We start from the raw sequence: 18435 nt of genomic DNA on the forward strand, positions 1-18435 counted from the left end.
CGTGTGTCATTGATTTCGGAAACGAATGGGATAAGTATTTACCACTAGCTGAGTTCTCATATAATAATAGCTACCATGCGAGTATTAAAGCTGCACCTTTCGAAGCATTGTACGGAAGGAAGTGTAGATCTCCTGTTTGTTGGAGCGAGTTGGGAGATAGTCAGTTGACAGGTCCTGAGATTATTCAGGAGACAACTGAGAAAGTTCTACAGATTAAGGAACGACTGAGGACGGCTCGAAGTCGTCAAAAGAGTTACGTCGATGTTAGACGGAAGGACATAGAGTTCCAAGCTGGTGACAAGGTTATGCTTAAGGTATCACCTTGGAAGGGTGTTGTACGATTTGGAAAACGAGGTAAACTGAGTCCTAGATATGTTGGACTGTTTGAGATAACTAAAAGGGGTGGACCAGTAGCTTACAGATTGGAACTGCCACAAACACTCAGCGGTATTCATGACATTTTCCATGTATCCAATCTAAAGAAGTGCCTAGCCGATGATAATTTGATTATTCCTTTAGAGGAACTACGTATCGACGACAAACTTCATTTCATTGAGGAACCTGTTGAAATCTTGGGCCGAGAGGTCAAACAGTTGAAGCAAAGCAGAATTCCTATCGTTAAAGTTCGGTGGAACGCGAGAAGAGGACCAGAGTTCACGTGGGAGCGTGAAGACCAGATGAGGCTGAAATATCCGCAACTGTTTCCCGAGGAAACTACTTCAGCGGACGATCACTAAAATTTCGGGACGAAATTTTCAATAACAGGTGGGTAATGTAACAACCCTGATTTTTCCGTTACTTCCGTTAACCTTCCGTTAGTTTATTTAACGACAATTATTTAACTTCTATGCGTTTACGTGTATTAAATGCGTACTTGATCTTCAGAGGGTTTTAATAATTGATATGGGTTGATATTAATTCAAATAAATATTTCGGATAATGAAATACGAAAAAAACGATACGATTTTGATCATAGCTTTTTGAGCAACGAAACGCTCGGGTTTATTTTAATAATTAATTTTATTAATTATTAACTTTTTAAAATATTTAATTTATTGGGTTTTTAATAAATTAAATAATTGGTTGCGTTTAACGATCGGATTAGCGTTCCGGGCCTTCGGTACGACTAAATGGCACTTAAAACGGACCACGATTACACGGGATTACAAAACGAGAGCCCGGGAACCCCATGAGGGCCCCATTCGGATGAACCCCCTCCCCTCTCCCCTTATTTTGTTAATTTTTGGCTAATGGAGGGACTTAAGTGCAATTAGGGGTATTTAGTCCATGTATAAATTAACTAGTACTTGTATTCTTTTCCCTAAACCTAATTAGAAACAAAAAAATGCAGCTTTTCCCTCCTCCCTCTCCTCCCATCGTTGACCATCACCATCACCACCATACCTTCATCTTTCAAAATTAGCAAGAGTGTTATACACGAATCGCGTTCATCTCCTCGTTCTTTATCCATTGGTATAAACAATTTTGTGATCTAAGGTATAATTGCATAAACCCTAATTCTTAAAATCTGATTTTTCATGTGAGTTTCATAGTTATGTTGTCAATTGCTCAAGTCTATACGCGTATGTGTTAATTGTAATCGTTATTTTGATTGTTTGATGCGCTAGGGTTTAAAAACGAATTTGTATTTGTTTGATCAGAAAAATTAAGTTTTTAAAATGTTAATTATGATGTTATAATCAGATTCCTTGCGAAAAACTATTGAGTTTAGGCTTTGGATTCGCTTGATTTCGTTTCCGTATGATTAAGTTATGTCGATTTGAATTATCGTTGTGTTTTTGTTGCTTGATCAGAAATCTGGTATTGATAGAAAACGAATAGGCATGTGAGACTTATACCACTGGAAAGATAATTTAAAAACTCTCAAGTTAGACTAGGATATCATGTCGTTTGCTTATGTATAGCCTGAGATATGCTAGAATTAGTGTAAAAGTAGTTTTATACAGCACTTGCATGAAAATAACCTTGTATGATAAAATGTGTTAACTTCTGTGATTAAAGCTTTGCATATTTAAAAAGTAAACAAAAATTACTTCATCTTTCATGTGGATATCATAGGCTAATTATATCTAGATCTTCGGATAATCGCATGCGAATGTGACTAACTAAATGAGAATCGAATCTGTAAATTGATCACGGTTTTATACTCTGTGGATTATGTGAATTGCATGAGCATGTATGCTTCTGGAAAATGAAACTTAACATAATGTGTGACTTATTGTAGTTTATGTCAATCTCTGAAATCTTATGAATTGGGCACAATAGAGCCATACTTTATGTGAATTCTGATTTGAGCTGAAAACTGAATGTTCAACTTTCACGAATAAACTGTACAAAATGGCTAAACTGATTTCTCTTTGAACTATGTCCACTGGTCTTGTATCAATTGAATGTTCCTAACTCCGGTTATAGCCAAAATGAAATCAGTGCGCGGTCAGAAACTGACTTGGCAAACCCTAAATGTATCCCTTCTGATTCCTGACTTTTAATTGTCGTATGAGTCCCTGGACGGACTTTTTGGAATCGATTTTAAGTTGTTCTTGATCTGGAGTTTGTCATGTTTACGTGAATTTTGTACTATGTGATAATGTGCTAAGTATGCTACATGTTCATAAACTTTGTGCATGACGATAAACTGAAATTGTAAAAATGATCATTCATGACCTAAAACGTATTGTTTGACTTAGGTTTAACATGTTGACCAATATTTGGCATGAACCTACTGATGTTGACTTTAGTTGACTACTTTGACCAAGTTTGACTTTCAGTTTGACTTCGGTTGACTTTGTTTGACTTGCATGATATAGTTAACTTTTACTTTGAAACGCGTCGAGTCGAGCAATAAGACAACGTACACTATGAAACCACACTTATATAAGATACATATATTGACCAACCTACACACGTATACTTAGGTTTCATTACTCGGCTATAAACCGTACAAGTTATTTGTTCACTTTTCAATCCGAGCTTATTTAAAGGTGAGTCTGCAGTCTCGCTTTTTACATGTTTTCAGGGATGAGAATACACGCTGTTATATTTACATTTTTAAATACTTTTGTATTGACATGAGTACTACACATATGCATAATGAGTTTGTTCAAAAAGCCTCTAGCTTGAATACTTTTAATACCATCGGTGTAAGCACAATTTAGATGGACGAATCCGTTAGGTTGACAACCTCACCCGCTATAAAAACAGTGGTGCATTTACTTTGAACATTAAATACATTTGAACAAGTGTATAACATTTTACGAGGTAAGGCGGGTATAATGGCTTCTATACTCGGGTCATTGCTAGTATTCAGGTGCTCGGTTTATGCAAACGATAGAATCTCGTGGTCAAGGAAACTAAACTATTTTTCTGATAACCGTTTTTCAGATACTATGATACGTTACTTGAAACTGTGGTTTACAAACATTTAAAACTAGATATGGTAATGTCTACAAGTATATGAAACGAAACTATTTTGGTGTCACACATTTGGAACTTGATATTACTGATTACGAACAGTTAACACTTGACATTGCTATATGCAAACTTTGATATAAAACTTTGGTGGTCTTCCACTATTAAACGTTTTTTTTCGGAAATATATTATTTCTTAAACATACTGTATTATTTAACTAAAACCTGTAGATTCACTCAACATTATTGTTGATTCGTTTTGCGTGTTTTATTCTCAGGTATTAATTGCTTCCGCTGTAGAATATTGCCGTTACGTAGAAGTCAAGCCAAGCACTGGGACCAGAGTTAACATTCCGTTAAAGGGAATTTTGACGGGGTGTTACATTTGGTATCAGAGCTGTGGCTATAGGGAACTAGGATACATTAGTGTGTCTAACTGTAGGGCTCATTAGTGAAGTCTAGTCTATAGCCGTGTGTCTTGGACGACTTTTATACACCATACCTGCACTATTTGCTTCACAATGCTACATGTTGGGCTACACAGTACACCACATACATATACGCCTTATACCATGCAACATGGACTTGAACTAAATATACTATATCCCGAAACACATACGTACACCCGAAGCCATATTTAACTAAATTAAGTTGACTACACCATCTTGAACTTATGGAGTGATGTCGAATGAAAATGTGAGATAGCGTAATGTAATGACCGGGATTACATTACGGTAACTCAGATAGAAGTTCCGACATCGCAAAATAAGGAATTGGGGCCGAGTCAAGTAGGTTACCTGGATAGACAACGTTTAGAACACAAACCGTATAACCCCGAATGTGAGAAGAAACTTACCATGTGTAGTGACCCGAACTTTTCCATGTTTATATATATTAATTGAGATTGATATTTACATGATTAAATGTTTCCAACATGTTAAGCAATCAAACTTGTTAAGACTTGATTAATTGAAATATGTTTCATATAGACAATTGACCACCCAAGTTGACCGGCGATTCACGAACGTTAAAACTTGTAAAAACGACATGACGATATATATATGAATATACATATGGTTAAAATGAGATTATGATAAGTAAGTATCTCCATAAGTATATTAACAATGAATTATATACATATAAACAAGACTACTAACTTAAGGATTTCGAAACGAGACATATATGTAACGATTATCGTTGTAACGACATTTAAATGTATATATATCATATTAAGATATATTAATATATCATAATATCATGATAATATAATAATTTAACATCTCATTAGATATAATAAACAATGGGTTAACAACATTAATTGAGATCGTTAACTTAAAGGTTTCAAAACAACACTTACATGTAACGACTAACGATGACTTAACGACTCAGCTAAAATGTATATACATGTAGTGTATTTAGATGTATTAAAATACTTTTAGAAGACTTCAAGACATATATCAAAACACTCATACTTAACGAAAATGGTTACAGTTACTTTCCCATTCTTTTCTTTCATCAAGAATTCTAGTCGTATTCTTACCCGTATTATACACAGCTTCAAAACGTACTTACTATGGGTATATACCAATAGGAACTAGCATGAGATTCCACTCTTGATTATGTCATGTATGACTAATCAATTTTAACTTCTACCATGAGCTAGTCAACTAACTAGAACTCCTTTTAACCCCACTCACCACTCACCAATTACCACTCATCATTCACTCCATTTCACTTCCAATTCTCTTTCTAATTCTCTCTCAACACACACACACTATTATGAACGTATTTTTCCAGTAGTTAATCATCATCTTCATCAAAAATCACTTCAAGAATCAAGCTATAATCATCATAGGAAGAACACTTCAAGAACACTTCAAAAATCCCTTCAAGTTTACTAATTTACTTCCAAGCTTTCTAATCCATTCCAAGTAATCATCTAAGATCAAGAAACCTTTATTATATACAGTAGGTTATCTTTCTTATTCAAGGTAATATTCATATTCAAACTTTGATTCAATTTCTATAACTATAAACTATCTTAATTCGAGTAAAAATCTTACTTGAACTTGTTTTTGTGTCATGATCCTACTTCAAGAACTTTCAAGCCATCCAAGATCCTTTGAAGCTAGATCATTTCTTGTCACTTCCAGTAGGTTTACCTACTAAACTTGAGGTAGTAATGATGTTCATAACATCATTCGATTCATATATATAAAACTATCTTATTCGAAGGTTTAAACTCGTAATCACTAGAACATAGTTTAGTTAATTCTAAACTTGTTCGCAAACAAAAGTTAATCCTTCTAACTCGACTTTTAAAATTAACTAAACACATGTTCTATATCTATATGATATGCTAACTTAATGATTTAAAACCTGGAAACACAAAAAACACCGTAAAACCGGATTTACGCCGTCGTAGTAACACCGCGGGCTGTTTTGGGTTAGTTAATTAAAAACTATGATAAACTTTGATTTAAAAGTTGTTATTCTGAGAAAATGATTTTTATTATGAACATGAAACTATATCCAAAAATTATGGTTAAACTCAAAGTGGAAGTATGTTTTCTAAAATGGTCATCTAGACGTCGTTCTTTCGACTGAAATGACTACCTTTACAAAAACGACTTGTAACTTATTTTTCCGACTATAAACCTATACTTTTTCTGTTTAGATTCATAAAATAGAGTTCAATATGAAACCATAGCAATTTGATTCACTCAAAACGGATTTAAAATGAAGAAGTTATGGGTAAAACAAGATTGGATAATTTTTCTCATTTTAGCTACGTGAAAATTGGTAACAAATCTATTCCAACCATAACTTAATCAACTTGTATTGTATATTATGTAATCTTGAGATACCATAGACACGTATACAATGTTTTGACCTATCATGTCGACACATCTATATATATTTCGGAACAACCATAGACACTCTATATGTGAATGTTGGAGTTAGCTATACAGGGTTGAGGTTGATTCCAAAATATATATAGTTTGAGTTGTGATCAATACTGAGATATGTATACACTGGGTCGTGGATTGATTCAAGATAATATTTATCGATTTATTTCTGTACATCTAACTGTGGACAACTAGTTGTAGGTTACTAACGAGGACAGCTGACTTAATAAACTTAAAACATCAAAATATATTAAAAGTGTTGTAAATATATTTTGAACATACTTTAATATATATGTATATATTGTTATAGGTTCGTGAATCAACAGTGGCCAAGTCTTACTTCTCGACGAAGTAAAAATCTGTGAAAGTGAGTTATAGTCCCACTTTTAAAATCTAATATTTTGGGATGAGAATACATGCAGGTTTTATAAATGATTTACAAAATAGACACAAGTACGTGAAACTACATTCTATGGTTGAATTATTGAAATCGAATATGCCCCTTTTTATTAAGTCTTGTAATCTAAGAATTAGGGAACAGACACCTTAATTGACGCGAATCCTAAAGATAGATCTATTGGGCCTAACAAACCCCATCCAAAGTACCGGATGCTTTAGTACTTCGAAATTTATATCATATCCGAAGGGTGTCCCGGATTGGTGGGGATATTCTTATATATGCATCTTGTTAATGTCGGTTACCAGGTGTTCATCATATGAATGATTTTTATCTCTATGTATGGGATGTGTATTGAAATATGAAATCTTGTGGTCTATTGTTACGATTTGATATATATAGGTTAAACCTATAACTCACCAACATTTTTTTGACGTTTAAAGCATGTTTATTCTCAGGTGAATATTAAGAGCTTCCGTTGTTGCATACTAAAATAAGGACAAGATTTGGAGTCCATGTTTGTATGATATTGTGTAAAAACTGCATTCAAGAAATTGATTTCGATGTAACATATTTGTATTGTAAACCATTATGTAATGGCCGTGTGTAAACAGGATATTTTAGATTATCATTATTTGATAATCTACGTAAAGCATTTTAAACATTTATTAATGAAATAAAGGTTATGGTTTGTTTTAAAAATGAATGCAGTCTTTGAAAAACGTCTCATATAGAGGTCAAAACCTCGCAACGAAATCAATTAATATGGAACGTTTTTAATCAATAAGAACGGGACATTTCAGTTGGTATCAGAGCGTTGGTCTTAGAGAACCAGAATTTTGCATTAGTGTGTCTTATCGAGTTTGTTAGGATGCATTAGTGAGTCTGGACTTCGACCGTGTTTACTTGAAAAATGATTGCTTAACAAATTTTGTTGGAAACTATATATTTTTAACATGTGAATATTATGTGATATATTAATCTCTTAACGCGTTTGATATTATGTGATAGATGTCTACCTATAGAACAAGTCTCATTGACTCACCTAATAATAATGAAGAGTAAAATGTAAATTGGAATGATTCGTGGACTGATTCACAAGTTCCCGAAGAGGAACCGGAAGAAGAGTCGGAACCAGAAGAAGAATCGGAATCGGAAGAAGAATCGGAACCGGATGAAGAAATAGAACCGGTGGGGGAAATAATAAAACGGTTAAGTAAAAGAAAATCCTCAACCAACCGACCAAGGTTAATTATGGTCAATGGTGTTTCCGCTAAGGAAGCAAAATATTGGGAGGATTACCAATTCCCCGATGAATCGGATTCTGACGAGAATTCCGATGATGTTATAGAAATTATCCCAACTGAATTTAAAAAGGCAAAAGAAAATAATAAGGGAAAGGGCATAAAAATAGAGAAATCTAATTCCAACCCCGATGAACTTTATATGTATCGTCAACCCCCGAAGTCCTTAAGTTGTAACAATGACCCGGGAACCTCTAAACCACCAGGTTTTTCTAAACCAATGTGGAAAACGACGGCTCGTATTAGGGGAACATCATATATCCCTAGAAACTTGGCAAAACGAACCAAAACCAAAGAAGAAGAAACAAGCGAGTCGGAATAAGATAGTTGTATTCGTGTGGTGTAATATATGTAATATAGTGTGCTTATGCTTTATGATATATGTAAAAATTGCTTGTATTAATAAGTATTTTTTTTATGAATCTAACTCTTGTCTATTTTACAGTATAAAAACACAAAATGGATAGACAACCCAATATTTTAAGAGACCTACCCGGAGACATGATTGATGAAATCTTGTCTAGAGTCGGTCAGAATTCTTCGGCACAACTATTTAAGGCGAGATCAGTTTGTAAGACATTCGAAGAATGTTCCAAGAATGCCTTGGTTTATAAAAGGCTTTCGTTCGAAAGATGGGGGATATCACATTGGGAAATCCATAAGTTACGATGTGTTTACTTTGACGCATATATTGCGGGGAACCCAAATGCTATTTTACGCAATGGGTTAAGAAATTATTTTGACTCAATATATCCGAATATTGCACTTCGTGATTTAGAAAAAGTGGCTAACATGCAACATAAAGAAGCATGTTATGCTTACGGATTAGTAATGTTCGCTTCTCACCAAAGTGAGAACAAGAACATCGGCCTAAAACTATTAAACAAAACGTTTCCACAAGTGACGGAGTCGGTAATTGGGGTAAGAAATGAGGTTTTTAGATTGTTACGGGACTGTTGGACATTACGTAACCCTCGTCCCTTTGACAACGTTACAACACGCTGTCTTATCAATGGCCATAACGGTTATGTTCCACAAGACCAAGGATGGGAAGTAGTCCTAGTAAAACCAGAATGCATGACTTGTTTCTGGACGTATGAATTACGTGTCTTTATTGCCTTTGCTGAACGACTTGTGTACTAGCTAGAATTATCTTCACAACTATCTTGTATCAAAGTTATTGTGTGCTATATTTCATGCTTTATGTAAAATAAGCGGTATTGTAAGTTTGTAAAATATTGTATAAAAGTTTGAACGCGAAATATTATTATAATCAGTTTTTCATATAGAATTGTAGTAGTTGAATTGTATATTAGCTACTAAGTATGAACTTAACGGGTAGGTACTACCCAAATTTAAACTTATAAAACGGTAATATGAAGAAAAAGCTTTTATAAATGAGTTCATATTATGCTACGAAATACTATTAACTACTCTTAATATTCTGTATGATTAACTTGTTCCATTTGACTATTTTGAAGAAAATGGCACCGACTACTCGACACACTGTGAATATGAATGAAGAAGAATTCCGTACTTTTATAGCTTCAAACATAGCCGCAGTACAGGCTGCGCTACATACCAACAATAACCTTGGATCTAGCAGTACAGGAAATCGTGTAGGATGCACCTACAAAGAATTCACTGCCTGCAAACCTTTGGAATTTGATGGAACCGAAGGACCGATCGGATTGAAATGGTGGACCGAGAAGGTCGAATCGGTGTTTACCATAATTAAGTGTACTGAAGAGGACAAAGTAAAGTACGCTACGCATACCTTCACAGGTTCTGCGTTAACATGGTGGAATACCTATCTAGAGCAAGTGGGATAAGACGATGCGTGCGCACTACCGTGGTCAGCATTCAAGCACTTGATGAACGAGAAGTACCGTCCCAGAACCGAGGTCAATAAGCTCAAGACAGAACTTAGAGGGTTACGAACCCAAGGATTTGATATTACCACGTACGAAAGACGATTCACAGAATTGTGCCTATTGTGTCCGGGAGCATTCGAAGATGAGGAAGAGAAGATCGACGCGTTTGTGAAAGCATTACCGGAAAGAATCCAAGAAGATATAAGTTCACACGAGCCCGCCTCCATACAACAGGCATGTAGAATGGCTCACAAAATAGTGAACCAGATTGAAGAAAGAATTAAAGAACAGACTGCTGAAGAGGCCAATGTGAAGCAAGTCAAAAGAATGTGGGAGGAAAACGGTGATAAAAATCACCAATACAACAACAACAGCAATTACAACAATAATCGCAACAATTATCCCAACAATCGCAACATCAATCGCAACTACAACAAACGGCCCAACAACAACAACAACAACAACAACAACAGCAACTACAACAATCATCCCAACAACAATAATAACCGCAACAACAACAACAATCAGAAGCAGCTATGCCAAAGGTGTGAAAAGTATCACTCGGGGTTCTGCACCAAATTTTGCAACAAGTGTAAAAGAAATGGTCATAGCGCAGTGAAGTGTGAGGTCTACGGACCAGGGGTTAATAGAACGAAAGGAACAAATGGTGTCGGAACGAGTAATGGCGGAGCAAGTAGTGTCGGAGCAAGTTATGCCAATGTAGTTTGTTATAAATGTGGAAAACCGGGTCACATTATTAGAAATTGCCCGAACCAGGAGAACACGAATGGACAAGGCCGCGGAAGAGTTTTCAAAATTAATGCGGCAGAGGCACAGGAAGACCCGGAGCTTGTTACGGGTACGTTTCTTATTGACAATAAATCTGCTTACGTTTTATTTGATTCGGGTGCGGATAGAAGCTATATGAGTAGAGATTTTTGTGCTAAATTAAGTTGTCCATTGACGCCTTTGGATAGTAAATTTTTACTCGAATTAGCAAATGGTAAATTAATTTCAGCAGATAATATATGTCGGAATCGAGAAATTAAACTGGTTAGCGAAACATTTAAGATTGACTTGATACCAGTAGAGTTAGGGAGTTTTGATGTGATAATCGGTATGGACTGGTTGAAAAAAGTGAAAGCAGAGATCGTTTGTTACAAAAATGCAATTCGCATTATACGAGAAAAAGGAAAACCCTTAATGGTGTACGGAGAAAAGGGCAACACGAAGCTACATCTTATTAGTAATTTGAAGGCACAAAAACTAATAAGAAAAGGTTGCTATGCTGTTCTAGCACACGTCGAGAAAGTACAAACTGAAGAAAAGAGCATCAATGATGTTCCCGTCGCAAAAGAATTTCCCGATGTATTTTCGAAAGAATTACCGGGATTACCCCCACATCGATCCGTTGAATTTCAAATAGATCTTGTACCAGGAGCTGCACCAATAGCTCGTGCTCCTTATAGACTCACACCCAGTGAGATGAAAGAACTGCAAAGCCAATTACAAGAAATTTTAGAGCGTGGTTTCATTCGACCAAGCACATCACCGTGGGGAGCTCCTGTTTTGTTTGTCAAGAAGATAGATGGTACATTCAGGTTGTGTATCGACTACCGAGAGTTGAACAAACTTACCATCAAGAACCGCTACCCACTACCGAGAATCGACGACTTATTTGATCAACTACAAGGCTCGTCTGTTTATTCAAAGATTGACTTACGTTCCGGGTATCATCAAATGCGGGTGAAAGAAGATGATATTCCAAAGACTGCTTTCAGAACATGTTACGGTCATTACGAGTTTATGGTCACGCCATTTGGTTTAACTAATGCACCAGCTGTGTTCATAGGCCTTATGAACCGAGTGTGTGGACCATACCTTGACAAGTTTGTCATTGTTTTCATTGATGACATACTTATTTACTCAAAAAATGACCAAGAACACGGTGAACATTTGAGAAAGGTGTTAGAAGTATTGAGGAAGGAAGAATTGTACGCTAAATTTTCAAAGTGTGCATTTTGGTTGGAAGAAGTTCAATTCCTCGGTCACATAGTGAACAAAAAAGGTATTAAGGTGGATCCGGCAAAGATAGAAACTGTTGAAAAGTGGGAAACCCCGAAAACTCCGAAACACATACACCAGTTTTTAGGACTAGCTGGTTACTACAGAAGGTTCATCCAAGACTTTTCCAGAATAGCAAAACCCTTGACTGCATTAACGCATAAAGGGAATAAATTTAAATGGAAGGATGAACAAGAGAAAGCGTTTCAGTTATTGAAGAAAAAGCTAACTACGGCACCTATATTGTCATTGCCTGAAGGGAATGATGATTTTGTGATTTATTGTGACGCATCAAAGCAAGGTCTCGGTTGTGTATTAATGCAACGAACGAAGGTGATTGCTTATGCGTCTAGACAATTGAAGATTCACGAGCAAAATTATACGACGCATGATTTGGAATTAGGCGCGGTTGTTTTTGCATTAAAGACTTGGAGGCACTACTTATATGGGGTCAAAAGTATTATATATACCGACCACAAAAGTCTTCAACACATATTTAATCAGAAACAACTGAATATGAGGCAGCGTAGGTGGATTGAATTGTTGAATGATTACGACTTTGAGATTCGTTACCACCCGGGGAAGGCAAATGTGGTAGCCGATGCCTTGAGCAGGAAGGACAGAGAACCCATTCGAGTAAAATCTATGAATATAATGATTCATAATAACCTTACTACTCAAATAAAGGAGGCGCAACAAGGAGTTTTAAAAGAAGAAAATTTAAAGGATGAAATACCCAAAGGATCGGAGCAGCATCTTAATATTCGGGAAGACGGAACCCGGTATAGGGCTGAAAGGATTTGGGTACAAAAATTTGGAGATATGAGAGAAATGGTACTTAGAGAAGCTCATAAAACTAGATACTCAATACATCCTGGAACGGGGAAGATGTACAAGGATCTCAAGAAATATTTTTGGTGGCCGGGTATGAAAGCCGATGTTGCTAAATACGTAGGAGAATGTTTGACGTGTTCTAAGGTTAAAGCTGAGCATCAGAAACCATCAGGTCTACTTCAACAACCTGAAATCCAAGAATGGAAATGGGAAAACATTACCATGGATTTCATCACTAAATTGCCAAGGACTGCAAGTGGTTTTGATACTATTTGGGTAATAGTTGATCGTCTCACCAAATCAGCACACTTCCTGCCAATAAGAGAAGATGACAAGATGGAGAAGTTAGCACGACTGTATTTGAAGGAAGTCGTCTCCAGACATGGAATACCAATCTCTATTATCTCTGATAGGGATGGCAGATTTATTTCAAGATTCTGGCAGACATTACAGCAAGCATTAGGAACTCGTCTAGACATGAGTACTGCCTATCATCCACAAACTGATGGGCAGAGCGAAAGTGAAAGGACTCGTCCTAATCCATCCGGACGAAGTCCATATCGATTATAAACAATTTCCAACAGTTGATTACATCGCGAGGTACTTGACCTCTATATGATACATTTTACAAACATTGCATTCATTTTTTAAAAGACAAATTTTCATTTACATCGACAGTTGACAGACATGCATACCATTTCATAATATATCCAAATATAATTAACTTAATAATAATCTTGATGAACTCGATGATTCGAATGCAACGTGTTTTGAAATATGCCATGAATGACCCCAAGTAATATCTATAAAATGAGCTAATGCACAGCGGAAAATTTCTTTCGTACCTGAGAATAAACATGCTTTCAAGTGTCAACCAAAAGGTTGGTGAGTTCATTAGTTTAACATAAATAATCATTTCATAATTTTTAATAGACCACAAGATTTCATATTTCCATTTCTCATAAACATACGTCCCATGCATAGAGACAAAAATATCATTCATATGGATTGAACACCTGGTAACCGACATTCACAATATATATATAAGAATATCCCCATCATTCCGGGATCCTCCTTCGGACATGATATAAATTTCGAAGTACTAAAGCATCCGGTACTTTGGATGGGGCTTGTTGGGCCCGATAGATCTATCTTTAGAGTTCGCGTCAATTAGGGTTTCTGTTCCCTAATTCTTAGATTACCAGACTTAATAAAAAGGGCATATTCGGTTTAATAATCCAACCATAGAATGTAGTTTCGATTACTTGTGTCTATTTCGTAAAACAGTTATAAAAGCAGCGCATGTATTCTCAGTCCCAAAAATATATATTGCAAAAGCATTTAAAAAGGGATTAATGAAACTCACGCGTATAAATATTGTATAATAGTTAATAAAGCATTTGCATGTATTCTCGGCCCAAAAACGTAAAGAGTAAAAAGGGAGTAAATGAACTCACCTAATGTATTTTGTAGTAAAAATACATATAACTATATTGAACAACTGAACAATGCAGGGTTGGCCTCGGATTCACGAACCTCTATCAAGTATTAACACATTATAGTATAAATCAATTAAGTTTATATATTTGTTACGTATTAATTATTCTTATAATATATTATGATACTTATTTGATATTTAATTAATGTTATATCAATAATATTAGCTGAAACATAATTTTATGTAATATTAGTATATTTTATGTAATAATATATTTACATATATATCTTTTGTTTTGTAAAATTAATAATTGTAGAAATACCTAAGGATAATAATAATAATATTAATAATAATAATAATTTTTAAAAGTATAAAACTACCTTAGGAGTCAGTTTAAAAAAAAATTGCACCAAGCCGGGCTCGAACCCGAGACAACTCGCTAACACCCCAAACCAGTACTCCTTCTGTTTCTTTGTGAATTAATTGACACATTAATTTATTTCATCCTACAAATGCCAATATCTTCTACAACCCATTAACATCTTCATTATCATCATCCTTTATTATCTTTGACTTATCAATTCATCATCATCAATCATCTTAATCTAATCATATATAATTATCATTATATTCATCACAACAATAATCAATCCATCATCTTCGTTATTACTCCGTATCACTATCATTACTAACGATGTCCTATACAAGTCCAAGAAGGTTAGACCATTTATCTACAAAGAAGCCTAATTAATATTTAATCGGCCCATGATTTCAATAGTAACAATACTATCCATCATTTAAGTCATGTATAACTCAACACATAATAAGTTTCAAATGGAGTCCAAAACTATAATAAACCCATTTCTATCCCTCGCAATATCTTTAATCACCATCCAACTTTGATTACGAAAATTCAACCAGCCACTAATATATCCACTTAATCAGATATTTTAAACATCGAGCTATATGAACCCAAACCCAAAAATTCATTTTAATCATATCAACCTGGATGACAACAATTACTAAGTTAAATTTCATAAGTATTTATATTATTATACTTCTTACATAGTATAATATTAATTATATCATATTAATATTGCTAATTAGATTAGATTTGAATTATTACTAATTTACCATTACATCTTTCGTTGTTATGTATAAAGTAGCGTAAATTAACCATCTCATCACTGACCCACTTCTCATATGAGTATAAAGTAGATGCTTTCTTAAGGTGAGAAAATACAATAATTCGACTGAGTATGAACATGAATCTAATGCTTATAGTTAATCGCACATGATCAGACAAAGTACTTATATCATATATAATTATATATTACACCATAATATTAATATCTAATATCTAATATCGACAAGATTTCTAAGGCTATCATACCTCTGTATCACCAGCGATCATGACCGCCACTACATCAGTCGTTTATATGACGGAAGCCGAGATATATGCCTATCTGTAGCATACCTACAATTAAATCTTATCGCATCCGGTAAGCGAAAAATGAGCCAAAGCTACATAGGGCATAAAAAGCTGGTGCATACAATATTAAAACCGCAACGAACCCAAAGAAGGTTGATGGAATGGTGTTGGCGGTTCATATTGGTGCAAGGTGGTGGAGATGGAAAGGGTGTGATGATTGTCGACAGCTTGTGGTGGTGGTTTTAGTAGCCCACGACGGTGTTGCAGGTGGCGTTTGATTGAGTGGTGATGGTGGTAGCGATGAAAGGTGGCGGATGTTGATGATGATAGCGGAGGTGATTCGTTGGTGTTGGAAAGTGGCGATTTGACCATGGTGATAGTGGTCGGATAAGGTAGCCGTGGGGTGGCGGTGATGTTAGTAGCCGGTGGTAAGGTGGTAAGAAGAAGAGGAGATGGTGATCTCCATTGTCAGTATGTATGTATGTGTAATATAGATATATTCATTATAATATAATCTATATAATATTAATAATAATTAATAATAATAATATATTAAAAATTCTAAAATATATAACCATGATAACGAAATGAAACAGATCAAATAGTGTAGCCATCACTCCTTTTTGAATTATTGGTCGACATCTACTTTTTCGGATATCATTTCGTACTCTGTTGTTAATCAGGGACGGATAAAAGTCTTCAGATAAATCCTAAAATTTTAAATTAAGTATCTTTATTTATTTAGGTCATTATGGTATAAAATTTGGTCATTAACTATTAAATAAAAATTGCATTAATTATTCACTCCCAACCCCCAAGTAAAATATAAAAAGTTTTAAAATTTGACAAACATCTTCTACATATATTATTAATAAGCCTAAAATTTATAAAACTCATTTTCGTATCACCGTTTATTTTAAAATTACATAAGTTTGAATTTAACTTCTCTAAATAATAATCGAAACGTCCAACGAGTATTACAATCATTTAATATTTATTTTTAATATACTTTATTTATATATAGTTATGCTTTAAATAATAATTATTATAATATCTTATTTTTTTATTTTATTTTACATAATTAATTTTAAATACAACAACATATAATGTTTCAAATTATTTTTCATATTTTCCATTTATATATACTTACATATATACACATAACTATTTACAATTAATTGTTCGTGAATCGTCGAGAACGATCGAAAGTCAAATGCATATATGAAACAGCTCAAAATTCTGGAGACTCAACCTAACAGACTTTGCTTATCGTGTCAGAAACATATAAATATTAAGTTTAAATTTGGTCAGAAATTCCCGGGTCATCACAGTACCTACCCGTTAAAGAAATTTCGTCCCGAAATTTGAGTGAGGTAGTCATGGCTAACAATAAAAATGTTTTCATGACGAATATGAGTTGATAAATAGAGTTTTATCATCATTGAGTAATAATGATGAAATAATTCGATTATTCGAAGAGTACGAATGAAGCTATCACAAAAGACTGAAATGAGATAATAAAGATTTGTCTTAACCAGCTGACGTAGTCAAGACTGATTTCCGGAATTCCAGGGATTTAAAGATAATCTTCAAAATAAGATTTGGTTCTATGGTAATTAAGAAAATTAGGATTCTTTTTGATTAAATGCGATAATCTGTCTCGATTGTTCCGTCTGACATTTCACTATAAATGAACCTCTTTCGTTCTATTATTTTCACAACTCTCATCTTTTATACTTAAATTCATATTACTTTCTATTTTGGAGTTCCACACTCTTATCTTCTGTTCTTGACTTTAAGTCAAGCGAATAATGGTTCAGAATTCGTAGGTATGGAGTTTCGAATGAACATGACTAACGTTCTAAGAGATATTGCAATAGCACGATCTTGATTGGTTAAATTACCAGAATTTAAGAGAAAAGATAAAACTATCAAGAAAATATGTTCTTGATATGTTTACAGATTAGATAGAATGTAAGAGTCGTGTAACATGGCACATGATGATGTTATAATCTGTGAATCATCACGTTCTATTTAGAAACTCAGCATGACTTACTGTAATATAATCACGTTGATCAAGTGTCATTATATTATACTAACTCATGCATCAGTTCCCAACACTACTTCAAAACATTCGTATTTTAAACTCAAAAGTTTACAGAATATAGAAACTAACAGTTTCTATATGATGTAACTCTGATAACACGAAGAGATTAATGATTTCAGATAAGAATAGTTATGAAAATATCTTCAGAAATATGGAGGATATTTATAATGAAAGATACTATGATATCTTAGAATTTCTAATATCGAAGGATGGTGAAGAAAATTTGTCCGCAAGAGTTTGGAGTAAGGAGCAAGATATTCGCTAAAGACTTCAGCAGGCATTTAATTATTTGGATTCTTTGAAGTCAAACTTATTCTTTGTGATTTGTCACGGCTTCCTTCATAATTTCGCATAATCCGCTTTTCGATACTAAATTTTCTATTGAGTGTTTTCAATACTCCATTCTTTATCATCAAACTTTTGACGGTTAAGGTCGTGTACAGTTTTTGCCGCTGTATTCAGCTTTTTTTTTTTTTTCAGAATTTGTGGTATTGATTTGCATACTAGGTGCTTTTCAGAATTTCAGAATGGAAGGTCATAATTCTAAGAGATAAATGTTATATGTTTACATATAACTGTTGATGTAGACATGCTGCGGGATTTCAAAATACTGATTGCTAATTCCCGGTAGTTGGTGTAGTAATTCT

The sequence above is a fragment of the Rutidosis leptorrhynchoides genome, chromosome 1 (genome assembly GCF_046630445.1).
Source record: "Rutidosis leptorrhynchoides isolate AG116_Rl617_1_P2 chromosome 1, CSIRO_AGI_Rlap_v1, whole genome shotgun sequence".
Lineage (NCBI taxonomy): Eukaryota > Viridiplantae > Streptophyta > Magnoliopsida > Asterales > Asteraceae > Rutidosis > Rutidosis leptorrhynchoides.